Genomic DNA, 10,448 nt, shown 5'->3' on the forward strand with positions numbered 1-10,448 from the left:
ACAGCTGCCTGGGAAGGGGGTGATCCACGTTTTAGACACAGCAGACCTGGCCTGACTCCCTGTGCATGCAAACCGGTCCATCGAGAAATAGTCAACAAAGCCACCTTGTATCCCCCAAACCCACACGCGCCCCTTTTAAGAGCCCTACTCAGGCCTCATTTCCTCTAAGTTTGGGGGTCCAAGTTCTTCACGGTGGCTTCTTGCAGAAAACCCACAAGGGTGTTCTAACAGGAGAGAGGGGGAGGTTCCTTTCCTTGCACTGACTGATGAGTTCTCAAACTGTCCTTTTCCATCTTCACCCCGTCAGCCAGGCTCACTGGGAGAAAATAAAACCCGATTATGGAAGCCGTGAATACCCATACACGGTGTACCCCGCCAGGACTAGCCCTGCCCAGGAAGGGCTGTGCAGATCCGAATCTTGTTACCATTGCTGAGCCAAGCACCTCCATTTATTTTATTCCTTCCCCCCCCCCTTTTGTATGATTTGGCTTTTTTTCTTGCTAAGACTATTTCATAGAGCTTTGTAATAATCTTCCTGAATATGCATGCCGGCATTAATTTTTTTTTCAAAAAAAAAACATGAAGGTTTGAGAACTGGAAAATAGGATTATAGAAACATGCATGAATAATTGGGAGGCAACGGAAACCTGTCACTTTGTTCCCCCGTCTCTGTCAAATCTGATCCCTTTCTTCCCAGTCTTATTTTGTTGGTTGTTTGTTTCTTCCTGCCTGTCTTTTCTCCAAGTCCTGTCTTGTGGTAGAAACTTTCCAGAAGAAGGCTACCTGAAGCCTTCAGCAGGGTTGAGAGCTGAGATCTGTAGGTCAGGCTCTCTGGTTCCACGTCTTGCCTAAGCTCCAGGCTCTGACCAGAACTCACTGTAGGTTTTTGACAAGGAAAACACAGGCCCAGAGCCCCCTTGGCATCAGATATATAGAATGCACAGAGATGGACATTCTTGAACCTCTTTGAGCTGCAGAATCGAGTTGGGTGGCGACCCCGGGGTGTATCTTTGCAGGAAATGGCTCCAGTGATTGGAGCTGTCATGGATCCATCTTGGAAGAAACACTGCAAGTTCTGCACAAGTCCTGCCTGCCCCAGCCCCCAGCCCCACCCCCACCTCCACCAGGGCAGGTACATCAGTGCACTGCTCCAAGCAGTGAGGATCTGCAAGTAGAAAGAGATGAAAACTTACAATGAGCGGTGACTCTGTCTACCTGTCCATCTTAGGACAGATGAACAAGCGACCAAAACTGTCCTTTAATTACCAGTCACTGGCATCTCACCAGATACCAGAAAATAACCCGAACCATCAAAAATAATTAGCTTATGCTCACTTGTGCTAACAGTGGAAGGTGGCTGCCTTTTGTGAAACATAGGGGGACAAAGGGGCAAATCTACCCCAGACATCAGGTTTCCCTTTTGTTTTTGCAACGATGCATTGACATTACTGTGAATTCTCCTGCTCAGACGAGATGATGGAAGAGAGGCTCTCCTTGAGCCATCCCCACAAGCGACTCCCTGCATCTCTGACTCTGTGTGTTTTGGTGGGAGGGGGGAATCCATGTCTCATGCACTGCAGATTCCCCCTCCCCCCTGCATAAATCAGATGTTGTGATTTGTGTATGTTTGTGTACCTGTGTGTGTGTGTGTGTGTGCGCACGTGCGCCAGTACTGGGCTTGAACTCAAGGCCTAGGTGCTGTCCCTGAGCTTTCTTGCTCTACCACTTCACCCACAGCTCCACTTCTAGCTTTTTGCTGGCTAATTGAATATAAGTCTCGACTTTGGGGGGGGGGAGGCTGGGAAGGGATGTGAAGGGTAAACCAAAGGAGGAGGCTGCAATGCTTGGTAAGAAATGTACGCATTATCCTGCCCATGTAATTGTAACCTCTCTGTACAGTATGTTCACAAATAAAATAAAATTAAATTTAAAAAAAAAAAAAAAGAGTCTCGACTTTCCTGCCTGGCTGGCTTCTAACTGTGATCCTCAGATCTCAGCCTCCTGAGTAACTAGGACTCCAGGTGTGAGCCACCAGTGCCTGGCTTTAATGGACATTCTTTCAGAGCAGTGAGAATGGGAACAGGATGTCAGGACTGACTTTACAAGAAAGGAGGAGGAGGACGGGGACCTCATAAAATCCAACCTCATAGCCTGTCAGGATCCGTGTGTGTGTGTGTGTGTGTGTGTGTGTAGAAAACACATTTGGTAGAAATGCTGGAGACTTTCTGGTGCACTTTAATTATCAAAGCCTCGTAGGACAAGTGGAGCAGCGCGGCATCTCTCCACTATCTGGTGCCGTTGGTCTAGCATAATCACCAAGGCTTTTTTGTTGTTGTCGTTTCTCCTCTCAGGTCCTGTTGGTGTGTAGCAACATTTAGATTCTCCAGCTGTGGGCGTTCATCATCCCCCACTGTATAGAAAGGAGCTGAGTTCATGTTCTAGAATGCAGCTATGTCGGGCATGCCACCGGCCAAAGGAACCGGGAGCCGGAGTCCCAAGCCCTCGGGGTCTGACCTGGGATGGGTAACATGGTGGTCACCCCTTAAACAGCCTCCGGACATAGGTATCCTCCATTTGCAGCACTGTTGAGATCTCTACCTCTCTATCTTAAAGGGTATCTTTCTGGAAAATTCTACCATGTTGGACAGATTTATTCCAATGGGGATCCTCTATCCCTTCCCCATTGAAAGCAAACCACTTCTGGGGTGCACAGTGCAGTCCCACCTCTCTAGCAGGCCTGATAGAAAGCTGGGCTAGTTCTTGTCTTTAAACCCCCCACCAGGAGAGGGTTTGAAGAATTGCTCGTATCATGGATACCAGAGAGGGGAATTTTAAGTAGGCAGAATGTAATCACCCAAATTGGAATTCAGCCAGGACACTGCCAGGGCAATTACTCCTCTTCGTGTGCTAAATGCCAGGGGAGTATAAATGACCCCACTTCTGCACCCCATGCAAGCAGGGGGACCCTCGGGGGCCAGGAGCCCAGGGCCTAGCACAGACAAGCAGCCCCTCCCACGCCGCCTCCAGCTCAACCCCATCTCCAACCCATCCTGCACAGTTTCACTAACACAACGGGTTTAAAGCTGAAGTCAGAAATGCATTCTGTGTGTGTGTGTGTGTGTGTGTGTGTGTGTGTGCGCGCGCGCGCGCGTGCGCCAGCACTAGGTTTTGAACCAAGGGTCTGGCCACTGTCTCTGAACTTTTGTGCTCCAGGCTAGTTAATACTCTACCACTTGAGCCACAGCTCCACTTCCAACCTATTGGTAGTTGATTGAAGAGTCTCATGGTTTCTCCTGCCTGGGCTGCCTTCAAACCCAATCCTCAGATCTCAGCCTTCTGAGCAGCTGGGATGACAGGCATGAGCTACTGGCTGTGTCACACCAGAAATGCATTCTTCAAATGACAGCCTGCACCCAGGCCTGCCAGTGCCCAGGCCCCGGGTTAAGAGCTCCCCAGGTCAAGAGTTCCCCGGGTTTTGCATGGCATAGCCAGCCTCCCAAAGACTCCTGAAGGCTGCTTTTCCCTGACCCAAACCCTACCTCTCCTCCGGGCTACACTACACAGCACTGTCAGGCCCAGCCTCCCCTCCCCCAAGTCCCCAACCCCCATCTCTGCTGGAAACACCTGGACTAGAATCCACCCAAGCTTTTACTCCTTTGTGCATTTTTCTCTCTCTTTGGCAGCAAGGGTTTTTTGTTTTAGACTTTTCAGTATTGTAAGCAGGACCGTAGTGAACGCCTCTGGTATGTTTGTCTTTGCATACTTTGCTGCTATGTCCTTGAGACGATTTCCTAGCAATGGGACTGCTGTTCTAAGGGAGTGCACACCGCACAGAAGGCTCAATCGTCCAGTGGCCTTCTGGACAGATCCACACACCACTGACTGGTTTTGACCTGACCCGACAGTACAGTTTTTCTTCTGAACATTAGCTTCAACCCTGAAGACCACACACATCAATTAAAGAAAAGATACCCAAGCCAGGCACTGGTGGCTCACACCTGTAATCCTAGCTACTTAGGAGGCTGAGATCTGAGGATGATGGTTCAAAGCCAGCAGGGGCAGACAAATCCAAGAAATTCTTACCTCCAATGAACTAGCAAAATATTGTGAAGTAGAAGTGTGTCTCCAGTGGTAGATCATTAGATCTGAGAGGAAAAAATCTAAGCAAGATTGTAAGGCCCTGAGTTCAAGCCCCAGTACTGGCACAACTGGAAGGAAGGAAAGGGAAGAAGAGAAGGGAAGGAAGAAGGGAGGTAGGGAGGAAAGGCAAGAGAGAGGGAGGAAGAAAGGATGCTGAACTCTCAGAATGACTAGAGCACCTGTGATTCCAGTTAAGGCCAGTTGGGTGATCAGAATAATCTCCTCCGCTCGATATCTATGACTGAGTCCATCTGAGCATTGCCTCCAGCGTCACATGGCTGTGGCCAAGGGGAGAAAGGAGGGGCTGAGATAGGGTTGGGGGTGAAGACTTTGCCTTTTGCTCTCTCTACTTGTGTATTTGAACAATATACATTAATAAAACCATTGCATTTGTTTACTGAGATAAATAATCAGAATAGAAGAGTGCATAAGCTTGGGAATGGGATGGCACCAGTGTCACGTGGCCGCGAGTCACTCACCACCTCCTCCCGGCTCCTTCCTCTGCTCATCCTCCAGCTGAGAAGTGGACACCAGAACTCCTCAAGGCCATCTCTGCTCACCATCCCCAGGTCTCTGCAGTGTCATAAGCGAAGACTATTTCCTTTCATCCTCTGGCTGGTCATCGAAGGCCTCAGTTAGGAGCTCAACAAGTTGCTCTATTTGCAAAGCAAACAAGACCAAACCAAACCATTGAAAATGTCTCTCCTCCAATGACTGCCGCCTCCCTCCCCCCCAATCTCCATGGCCCCATGGGGCTCTTCTGCAAAGACCTCTGCTCACCCCGCAGAGACGGCACCGTTGGCCCACATATGAAGAGATTTCACAAGACATTGAGAGGGATTTTTTTAGTGCCCTGCTCAGTAATAACCAAAGTGTTTATTAAACATGATATGCAGCAATGGCTAAGAGAATCTCGTGTGTGTACGGCAGCAAGGCCGGGAAAACTGCGCGTCAAGGTTGTGACCTTTGATTTCACTGTGAATCCTAATCTTCTGATGGAGATGATCAGACTGAACTTTACTTACAATCAGCTTACAGCACGGAGAGCTGGATGGTGAGTGCCTTTCAAATTATCCAGCAAATTCTGCTGTCACTTTGGCAAACAGTAGACCCACAGGGGAAGCTTTCATTGTAATACAGGTCACTGTAAGGTAAGGTGTTTCCTGAACACCCTCATGAGTGAAACAACCAAAGCAAGGGCCGTGGCCTCAACACCGCGGGAGCTCGGGAAGCGCGCGGCGGGGCAGTGGCTGGGGAATATGACATCAAAGAAAATCTCATTACAGAACAGATTCCATTTCTCTGTCTCTGTGTTAAAGAATTGGCCAAGAAGAGTGGATCTGTGTCTTGGGTATTCTGTGATTTCAATGAGGACCAATGGATAGTAGAGAGGGTGAGCCAAGATGGTGAAGGGTGGGTGGGTGTTCCATTCCCTGGCTGAGTGGGAAATCAGAACAAATACAAAGCCTAGTTTTCCATAGAGAGAAACTGGATGCAGAGGCTGCAGGAAGCAGCAGAAATGCAAAGGCCATTTTGTGCATGTTGGGTCTAAGATGCCTCTGTGCATCCGTGCAAGGGTCCCCCAGGGGCCTGAACAACTCTCTGACACCACAAGTGATCGATGAGTCCATCCATGAATCACTGTGGGTCTGAACGCTGCAGCTGGTGCTGCCAGTGGCCTTCCTCTGCCTCTCTGTCACCTGCCTTCTTGTTTGCAGGAAGCAGCCCCACATGATCGCAGATCCACCACTCTGCCTGAGACCCAGCTCAGAAGGAGAAGCTGGGACCTGGCAAGTCTGGGGAAATCCATCAAATTCTCAACACAATTATACTTCTCTATGACAGACAGATATTGATATATGTTTATTTATACATCATATATGTGATATACAGCTATAGATATATAGTGATATATATACATAGCATCATATAATATATATTATATATAAATATATATAACCCCAGTATGTAACCATCATTGTGATGACCTCGGTTTCTCTGCCCCTTCATTCACCTTCAAGTGTTTGTTTTCGGCACCTCCATTTCCTCACTCCTTTCTAGAAGTGAGAAGTCAGCCCTTCTCCCCCTCCACTCCCATGATTCCACCTGCCCATGTGCTAATAGGTGTGTGGGGCACAGGGTGTCCACCCATCTGAAAGAAGATTGAGGCTCAGAGCTAGCCTGGGCATCTCAACAAATAAGGTGGGTGTGATGGCGCACATCAATAATCACAGCTACTTGGTAGGTGCAGGTAGGAAGACTGAGGTCCAAGCCAGACCCACAGAAGAAAAAAAGGAAGAGGTGGTGGAGGAGGGAGTGTGGTAGGACAGCCTCTCAAGCATATTCCCCAAAGACCTATGATCTCCTTCCTACTAGGTCCCCACCTACTAAAGGGTACAGCACCTTCCATTAGCTCCCTGGACTGGGGACCAAGCTTTTAACACACAGGAGGTCCGTCTAGATCTAAGCCATATTCATGTCATCTAAGTCCAGTCTGTTTGGAAAGCTGGGCTGTTATGTCTCCTGATTTCTCCAAAGGTCACTTAACAACTTGGCCTTGGCTGACTGGCTGGCCTGATCTGAAGCGCTAGCCTCTGTGGAAACGCCCATAGTGCCCCGCCCCGCCCTCATAGCGGCAGAGCCACGCCCATAGTGCCCCGCCCCGCCCTCACAGAGTCAGAGCCACGCCCACAGTGCCCCGCCCCGCCCTCATAGCGTCAGAGCCACGCCCACAGTGCCCCGCCCCGCCCTCACAGAGTCAGAGCCACGCCCATAGTGTCCCACCCCGCCCTCACAGTCAGAGCCACGCCCATAGTGCCCCGCCCCTCCCTCATAGCGTCAGAGCCACGCCCATAGTGCCCCGCCCCTCCCTCATAGCGTCAGAGCCACGCCCATAGTGCCCTGCCCCGCCCTCACAGAGTCAGAGCCACGCCCATAGTGCCCCGCCCCGCCCTCAGAGTCAGAGCCACGCCCATAGTGCCCCGCCCCGCCCTCACAGAGTCAGCATGATGACAAATGAGCACATCAGACTTCAGATCCTGAGCCCAGGCGGCTTACTGAGAACAAGCAAGTCCACTCTCGGCACTGCAGACAGAGGGCAGCACTGAGCTTCCCCGGGGCTCCTGACCAACCACACCATATAGCTTCACCTGACTTTTGTAGGTCTAGAACACACGCACACACACACACACAAAATACCTAGTGCAGCCGGGCGCTGGTGGCTCACCCCTGTAATCCTAGCTACTCAGGAGGCTGAGATCTGAGGATCGCGGTTCAAAGCTAGCCCGGGCAGGAGAGACTGTGAGACTCCTATCTCCAATAAACCACCAGAAAACCGGAAGTGGCGCTGTAGCTCAAGTGGTAGAGCGCTCGCCTTGAGCTGAAGAGCTGAGGGACAGCGCCCAGGCCTCAGAGTTCAAGCCCCAAGACCGACAAAAAAAAAAATACCTAGTGCAAAAGTACTAGGTAGAGTGAGGACTCAGGGACCAGTGCAGGACCATATTCTTCCTATTACTATGATTAATTATTATAATTGCTAGTACTGGGGCTTGACCTCAAGACCTCACATTTGCTCAGCTGGCAAGTGCAGTTGGTGCCTGACCACTTGCGCCACACCTCCAGTGTGGGGTCTTGGGGAACTTTCTGCTCAGTCTGGCCTCAAATCTCAACCCTCCAGACCTCAGCCTCTCTGGCAGAGCAGGGTAATTCTGGACAGCAGCCTCTGCTCTTTCATGCAGCTGGAGAAGCTCTGAAGTATATGTGGCCCCATATGGGTCTGCAGACAGAGACTCACAACCGGTCAGAGTCAGTGGCCTCCATCCCACACTAGACCTGGACACCTGTGGGCAGGAAAGAGGGAGGCCTGGCCCCACCCCGCCCTAATGCTATTGCTACAGATGGTCTCTGCTCCAGCAGATGCTGCCTCCCGGGGTCCCAGGCCCACTGGCCACTCCACCCCCTGGGGTGCCCACTCTCCTCGTTCATGTATTATTTATTTAATTACCTTACTGTGGAAGTTGGTGTTTATAATTTGCCACTTCATGTAATGGCCCTCTAATGCGCACATCGCTAAATTATTTAAGCATGTCTTGCCACCGCCTCTCAGGAGCCCTATCCCTTTAGCCTGCTAACTAGGTCAACTGCGTAAGTCCAGTCTGGGCACAATCTTGCTCTACACAGCCTTGTGGCAGAAGGAGGGTCACCAAGAGTCGGGGTCTCAGGGCCCGAGGGCAGGGAACGTGGGAGACAGGTTGAGTAATGGTCTCCAAGGATGCTGCATCTGAATCCTGAGAATCTACGAACATGGCGCCTCCCAGAGCAAGTGAGACTTGGCAGGTGTGACTTGAAAGAGGTAGGGGAGGTCACCCTAGATTATCTGTGGACCCTACATGTGACCCCAGGCATCTCTGAAGGTGAGAGTTGAGAGTTGAAGGCGAGAGGTTACAGGAGCAGAGAGGCATTAGATGCCCGAGGTCTGAAGACGTCACACATCTGACACTGGAGATGAGGTGAAGGGCCACCTGCCAGGGGACCCAACTTCTGGAAGCTGGGAAGGGTTGGAAGCATTCTCCAGAAGCTTCTAGAAGGATCCACTCCTGTTGACCTTGGTCTTTCTGACTCCCAGAAGTGAGAGTAAGTGGTTAAAACCACCAGCCCGGTGGCGATCAGTTGTATCAACAAGAGAAAAGCAGATCACATGTCGCATCTTTTATCGGCACTGCACTGGGTACCCTGCAACATGAGGTGGTAGGGGCTTGACCGGGGGCCTGCGATGACTGGTGAGCAAGGCCAACAGCCTCTCCCTTCGTGGAGGCTCTAGTCAGACTCCACGCCGTGGCCAGATGCAGCCGGCAGGTAAACGAGAGAGCCCAGACACGCTGCGTGAAGAGCCCCGGTTCCTCTCACTAGGTTCTGGCGAGTGGTGTGTGCACACAGTGTGCACAGCACGCTGCCCCAGGCCTGCCAGCCCTGGCAGTTCGACAGAACAATCTACAAAGCAGAGCCAGGGAGGTGGGGAGCCTTGAGTCGGCCCTAAGAGCAGGAAAGCCAGCAGCTCCCGGGCTCAAAACCCCACATCAGGGAGCGCCGGGGTGCGCCCAGCTGAAATGCACATCCTTGCCTCTTTCAGGGCGCTAATCCAAAACACCCCAAAGGTCCTAAAATGGAGAAACAAAGCCATGAGAGCTCTGGCTCCCTCGCTCCTTGTTTTGGGTGACAAGGGAGAAAGTATAAATGCAGACATGGTCTGCAAAGGACCGAGCTAGAGCCGCCCCTGCGTCTCCATGCTGCAGCCCCAGAGTAGGGCACGGGTAGTGGGGGCACAGTCTCCTGAGGTCTGAGTTTTCCAGTGACAGTTGTGTCCCTAAGGGCCAACCCCAGGGGGCACCTCAGGGCCTTGGAAGAAGGGTGGGTCCCAGCCTAGCATCTGAGTTTTGTGGTCCACAGGTGTTGTGTAGTGAAAGCAAAGCTCACCTTCCTTTTTATGTATTTGAATCGTCTTTCAGAAGTGGTACACAGGGGATTGGATTCTAGATGACAGTTTGTGAGGACAGGGGGTCATGATCAGAGTCACCCCTTTCAGCCTTCTCCCCCGACTCTCCCCCCCAAAACCCCATCTTTAAATACCACCTACTCAGAGGTCACCAGTCCGGGCACCTTCATCTCTGCTACTCTGAAAATGGAACTTTGTCTTGAGCTGAAATCAACCAAGCCTTCAGCACCTGCCCTCCTGTATGCGTGCACACACACACATACACACACTCATGCCCAAATAGACAGTTTTTCAGAAATGAGGATGCAGACGAGAGACTCAAGGACAGGCCTTGCTTGCCCTCTGTCAATTGACAGGAGAATTTATTCCACATATTCATCCATGAATATTGAGCAAGGCAACAATAACATCCAATGACACCCGGGAGGGTGCACGACTCCGACGCCTCTCCCAGAAACCTGCACCGTGCGGTGGTGTCACTGTTTTCAACCGGTCAGGAGTGTTTGAAATGCCAGCGTTTGCTTACAATTATCCTCCTTCCCCTCCTTCTCTTTCTCTCTCTCTCTCTTTTTAAATGTGTACCCAGACATCCCTCCCATTTTCAATGCAAACCACCCCCAAACAAACCTTTTAAAATAACAGAGTAAACTGAGCAAGGCCAGGTGGGGGAGGAGGAGAGGGCAGTTACCACAGGTTTGAGCAATGGCTAATGGCACAAACTAATTTCCAGACATACTCTTCTTTCCTTCCCCTGCCCCTGGAGGAATAAAACATACCTCTGAACCATGTTAGGCAAGGCTGCTCTGGGACTGGCCAG

At 51.0% G+C, this 10,448-nt stretch overlaps 1 long non-coding RNA gene across 1 annotated transcript in view; it reads right to left on the reverse strand.

Annotated features, from left to right (window-relative positions):
- Positions 1-4,736, reverse strand: part of LOC122118890 — a 14,007-nt gene extending 9,271 nt beyond the window's left edge. Inside the window, exon 1 of the long non-coding RNA XR_006149448.1 lies at positions 4,620-4,736. This is a non-coding gene — a long non-coding RNA (uncharacterized LOC122118890). The remainder of the gene's footprint in view (positions 1-4,619) is intronic.
- Between the last annotated feature and the right edge of the window lie 5,712 nt (positions 4,737-10,448).

Source organism: Dipodomys spectabilis, unplaced genomic scaffold (genome assembly GCF_019054845.1).
Source record: "Dipodomys spectabilis isolate Male_0828 unplaced genomic scaffold, ASM1905484v1 ptg000157l, whole genome shotgun sequence".
In the NCBI taxonomy this organism is placed as follows: domain Eukaryota; kingdom Metazoa; phylum Chordata; class Mammalia; order Rodentia; family Heteromyidae; genus Dipodomys; species Dipodomys spectabilis.